Source organism: Sardina pilchardus, chromosome 6 (assembly GCF_963854185.1).
Source record: "Sardina pilchardus chromosome 6, fSarPil1.1, whole genome shotgun sequence".
NCBI lineage: Eukaryota > Metazoa > Chordata > Actinopteri > Clupeiformes > Clupeidae > Sardina > Sardina pilchardus.
The window spans coordinates 34,584,867-34,591,498 of NC_084999.1; positions in this window are offsets into that span (position 1 = coordinate 34,584,867).

Here is a 6,632-nt window from a genome sequence, read left to right on the forward strand (position 1 = left end):
AAATATGATTTGATGTGGAATGTTCAGTATTTGAAAATAATTTTGAAACAAAAAAACATCCAGTTTCTCAGTCTGCTCTTTATAGTCCTCACTGAGTTCATAAGGCTACTAGAGCACATCCTTAAAAAAAATTCCGCTAGCTGCAAGAACAAGTTCCTCCTGTGTCTAGAGTGTGCACTGCAGTGTGTGATTAGTAGAGCCTGACCGATAGCTACATTGTGTAATTTCTTGAGTTGATTTTTTTCCTTCAAAAATATGTGCTCATTCATGTGTTTTTTTTTTCAAGTTTTGTAGTCATAAACATACAGTAGTAGAAGTAGAACATCTAAGGGTAACACTTTATAATAACTACACACAATTCATAATTTATTAAGCATTTGTTACTTATTAGTTAATGGTTTGTTCATCATTAGTAATTTATTGTTCATGCATAATTCATCATCAGTAAAGCATTTGTTCACAAAGTTATGAATGGTTTGTTCATAGTAAATAAAACAAATGTTTGTAAATACATGGTTTATACCTTATAAATAATGAAACAACCATTTATAAATGAAATCATCTCCCTATTATGAACCAGTAACAAACTATTAGTAAATGCTTTGATCATCATTTGTTAAGTATTACTCCTATGTTAATTCTCATGCTGTAATTCATGATTAACTAAGGAGTTACAAGTGGTTAGTTAATGATTTTTCTGAGCTCATCTAAAGTGAGGACTGTATATGCCTTGCTACATATTTACAAATGAGTTATAAAGGTTACAGTTGCATTTATTCATTTAGCAGACACTTTCATCCAAAGAGACTTACACTATCAATGAAATTAAAGAGCAAGGCCACAATGGTGGCACACAGGGATTGAACCCCCAATTCTTAGGCTTACAGCATGCTAGCCCAATGCCTTATCCACTACACTACCCCTACCCATGGCTATTGTGGCTATGAACAAATAAGAACACAGCATTTAATAACATGCTTAACAGTGTATAGTAGAAGACCCTCTTGCATAGTTTTATGTGTTTTTAACTGAGCAGATGTTATGTTCTTCACTTCACAACAAACAATCAATAAACACCAGAGTAAAGTGACAATGTTTTTATTTGGTTAACTTCACTTCAGTATACGTCAGTCAATTATTTACTTGTATGCTTTAACTCTCTAACTATTGTATCAATGCGCTGCTTAGTGCTCCATCAAATGTAGTCATACACATAACAGAAAAGTAGTCCTCTGAAAACAACTAAAAGTAGATCCCATCAATTTTCAGAATAGTAGCAGAGGTAGTGTAGTGGTTAAGGAGCAGAGCTATCATTCTGTCACCTGCTCAGTTGGGGGTTTGAATCCCAGCTTCTGCGGTTGTGTTTAATTTAATTGACATTATTGTGTATGTCGCTCTGGATAAAATTGTCAGCTTAATGAATGAATGTGAACGTAGTATTTACAACTTATTTGCAAATGTGTAGCAAGGCATAAAAAGTCCTCACTTTAGATGAGCTTACAAAAATCATTAACTAACCATTTATAACTCATGAGTTAATCATGCATTATAGTAAGTGGTTTATAAAACATGTATTCACATCCTTACTAATCATTAGTGCATATGTAACAACTGTTAAATAATGAATAGTATTTCATTAACAAAATGTTATTGCATGTTATATTAAGTATTAGCAACAATTTATACATATTTTAGAAATAGGCTTATTCACTATGAACAAACCAATCATAACTTCGTGAACAAATGCTTAAGTAATGATAAATTATGCATGAACAATTAATTACTAATGATGAACAAACCATTAACTAATAGTTAACAAATGCTTAATAGATGATGAATTGTGTGTAGTTATTATAAAGTGTTACCCATCTAAGGAACACTATTCTACTGATTGGACACTATTTCCTTTTGTGTTTCAAAATGTTTTCTCTCTCCCAAAATCTGTCACTACCGAAACACAACAACATTTGATATAAAAATTAGTTTTTAATAGCCTATTCTGATTTTCTTTACATTAACTTCTAAATATACAGTATTTATACATTTTTTTTAAAGACAGTGTCATGGTTATATTGATTAGAAATAGCATTTGAACAAAATCATAAGGGTGGTTGATCAAATTGAATGCATTTTGAAAGCAATATTTCTCTGTAAATGCCGTTCTGATACAAATTTCAAATTCAAGGGTTCATTATTTTTAAATGAAATTTTACAAAACATATTTTATTTTTCCAGAATATTATGTGTTTCGGTCGTGACTTCAAATGTTCGGTAGTGACAAACTTTTGTCTGTCCTTGTGTAAAAAAAAAAAAGTGATTTGTTAGTAAAAATCGGTTGGCTTTATGCAGCCAAAACATGCAGCACAAAGAGGACCTAAAGCAACAGCACATAAAATCACTTTGCATTGACATTCCATTAGACTGAGGAGCTGGCAGATAGTTCAGACCTTGAAGGGATGCAAGATTCTATGTTGATTTTCACATCAAAAGATGACATAATGTAGGCTGGGTAAATCCAGCCTGATCTGATTTCACTCTGCAGCTCGGGCTGGAAACCTGCATATTTATCTCTCCTGCTTCCTGTCCACGTTTGCTGGGTCCAATCACAAACTGGCTTATCCTCCAGGCACAGCCAGATTGTTGGTCTGATTGGTGGAGTGACTATCCAAGTGCACGGAGGCTACGTTCACACAAACGGGTATTTTGATAAACAAATATTTCCTTCCCTCTATTTTCAAAAATAACATTGTGCACACTTGTCAGTTTTCCGAAAAGTTTTCGTTGACACAAATGTATATGCCGTCAAGAGCATGCCAAACCTGTAGGTAGTGGTGTAACTAGAAGTTCGAGCCCACGTTAGCCAATCAGAATCCCGAAAATAGCAACAACATCAACAAATCACTTCCTTGTTTCATTTCAACTGTATTTGCAAATGCAAAAAAATGAAAAGGGTTGGCAGGCACCAACATTACACTACATTTTGCGATTGCCTCTCTGAATGCATCCATGATCACCACGGGCAAATGAAAATGTAAACATTGGTCGCACTTTTTGCGCTGATGCAAGTACTGCCACATACTGTGACGTTAGCTGCCTAGAAGGCGCGTTGCTTGCCTAAAACTGTTTTTCTTCCTTTTTCTCAGTTCACATTCATACGTGAAACGAAGGGAAGAGTCTCCTTTTTTTCAAGATACCCGTGTATGTGAGAATGGGGCCAGAGTCATTTGAACTATGCCCATTGATCACGCCTCTTGTGCAGTAGAAATAAAGCGCAGACTCCCCAGACTAATATTCAATCTTAAAAGATTGAGCTTAGTATGGTGATAACCAGACTAGACATAATGTGCTCTGTTTCAGAGACAGAAACTTTTATTTGTGTAATAATAAACATCAAAAGGATGTAGAAAAAAAGTCATATTTAACACAACTGATGTTGAACTGAGGAAGAAATGGCAACCGTCCGTACAATCTTGGATCCAAATCAATCTGGGTTTAAAAGCAGCCAAACAGCTCTGCTGTAACAGCCTGAAAGAAATACAGGGTGACCACTCGGTCATCAGTATCCATTCTGATCCATTCTGACTGATCAGCTGCCTTTGACACGGTTAATCACCACATCCTTCTCTATACTCTCAAACATGGGGCATCTCTGGCTCTGCTCTCTGGTTTGAATCCTACCTCACAGGATGCTCATTTAACGTATCTTGCCTTGGACTGTCTGCACCTCACTGTCTCACCAAAGGGGTCCCCCAGGGCTCAGTGCTGGGCCTGCTTCTCTTTGCTTTTTGGGACAGATCATCCGTTCGCATGGCTTCTCATACCACTGCTATGCAGATGACACACAGATCTATCTGTCCTTTCCAACTGATGACCCCTTGGTCCCGACACGGATCTCATTGCTGGTTCTCCATACATACCATACATCATGACATCAACATCAAAATGGACCACTTGTGCATTGGACCTACCAGGACTGCAAGAAATTTGCGGAAAACGACCAGGGCTTGACCCATCTTCCAGAGGTGGAGGACCACTAGCACTGCCTTCTAAGCCTTGTCGGGTTACGGCGGTCCAGGCAGCAAAGGCATACGCCGTCCTGCAGGTCCTGGAAGAACCGTGGCTTTGTAGCCTGTGTCAGGTCAGGGCGCTGAGAGCCTACACGGAGAGGACGAGCACGCTGCATGAGACTGAACAGCTGTTTGTCTGTTTTGGTGCACAAGCGAGAGGGAAGCCCCTCTCTAAACAGAGGCTCTCCCATTGGATGGTGGAGGCTATAGCAGCGGCTTATGAGGTGACAGGAGCCGGGCTCTAGAGAGGCCCCCGACCGGGACGTAACTACCCCGCTACGGCTATCGCGGCAGGTGATATCGAGCCAAGGGGGGCCCAAGGGAGCCCGCTGCAGCACTTACATGGTCAGGACCAAGAGATTTTTAATTATGTATATTATTTGAAGTGATTATTTTGTCCTCATGAAACAAAACATCTTGGAGACTCCGGCCAGAGTAGGCTACCACAACAGAGAGTCAGCGTACCACCGTTCCCGAACCACCGTTTCAGAACTGATTTAGATGATGGAACGTAGCATCCGTAATGCTGCACCAAAGATCATTAAGGGTGGAGCAAGATAGTTCATGAGAAGCCACTTCCTGGAACCCGAATCGCAAGAGGGGGGGGGGGGGGGGGGGTCAAAATCCCCCTTTATGCAAAGCAGAGGCAACCGGTGTTTCTAAAAGTCAAGAGCGCATCCTTGATAGAATGCTTTCTGGTAAGGAAGGCTGGCTCTATTGTGGGAGCTGATCTGGAGTGGAGACAAAAGGACCCTGAACAGGCTACACAGCATCCTGGACAATGACTGTCATCCACTCTACAGCATAGAGAGCCGAAGTCCCGCCCTTCTACTTCCGGTCTATGGGACCTATTTTACGATTTTTAATGCACGGGAGTCAATGGAGAGATAACAATTATTTTTTGGTCCCGTTCGAGTTGGACCGTGCATTTCACATATGATGTGTGGGAATTTAAAAGATAATTTTTCACATGAATAAAGTTCTGTTTTTCGTTAGACTTTAAAAGTTATGTAAGTTTTGTGCGAATCCCTTCAGTGGACTACATGTCTCGTCTCAAACGATGCACGTCACCAACTAGCAAACAAGAGGCTGGCTAGTTAGTTAGCTATTATGCTAGTTAACGTTTACATCTTGCTGCCAGCTAAGTCACTTAACAGTAGTGTTTGTACAGTCTATGAATGAAATACAACTTATCTGATGTGTTTAATCCTCTGACTCATGATATTTTCATCGGCAAGGGGGAAGCTCAAATAAGACCTGTTGCTGTCGCCCGTGGCTGTGAATTGGTCTAACGTCACTAACGCGACTGATGTGTTTGTAGTCGTTGGAAACACGATCTTTTACATTGTTGTAGGCTAATTCACTAGTTACGACATACTTTTCAAATGTCTTTACATGAAAAATTGTCATTAAAATTGACAAACATCATATGGGTAATTCAAGGCACAAGACGATCGGGACCAGAACATAATTTATTTTTCTCCATTGACTGCCATTAAAAAAAAATCCAAAGATAGGTCCCATGGAGGCAAACGGAAGGGGCGGGACTTCGGCTCTCTATTATCATACAGCAGAAGAGCTTGATCAGCTGGAGACTACGCTCCATGACATGCACAACAGACAGAGCGTGCGCTCTGGTTGATTTGACGTGGAATGACCCAATAAACTTAACATTAATGGGACTATTACCGATCGCCAGCTACAGCAGCAATTTTTTATAAAACTCTATACATCCGATTTTTGCCAAGAGTCAGCGGATACATTTGAACCCCCTAACAGATTATAGTATGTAGAGTTTAGAGAAGATTAAAACGGTGATCACTCTCCCGAAGAACAATAAATCACCAGGAACAGATGGGCTTGTTTCTGAATTCTACAAGGAATTTAGTGATGAACTGGCTCGCTAACATAAAAAAAAGTTTTATTAACAGTACTCACTACAAAACTTAAAAAGCCAAGTCAAAGCTTTTGTGCTGCCACTGCAGCTCTTGTTCACTGATGGAGAAAGTGTCACATGACCACAGGTGTTTCTAATTTATTAGACCCCCAAGGGCCTTGGTGGTCATGTGACAGAAGCCTGTTGTAGATCGGGAGGTAATGGCGTCCTTGGTCACGGTTCAGAGAGGGGGTGTGTGCCCTGATGTGAATGGCCTCCTTCACTCCTCGTTGGAACTGGCTCCCTTTTTGTATGAGGTTCTTGTAGAATGCATTAAAAAAGAACATCTCCCTATTAGTATGACTCAAGGTCTAATCACCTTAATTTTAAAGCCCAAAAGAGACTGTTTGTGCATTGAAAATTGGCGACCGATTTGTTTACTCAATAATGATTATAAAATATTTGCTCTAATATAGGAGGCTCAAAAATGTATTTAATTCAATTATTGAGGAAACACAATCTGGGTTCATGCCAAACAGACACATGCAACAACATTAGATTAGTCCTAAACATTATTACCCCAATCTGATTGAAGATAACGTATATTATCTTCCTAGACTTTCGGTTGCCAAAACCTTCAGAAATGTGGTTTTGGCAACTTTTTTACCTGCAATCAAAACCTTCTGCTC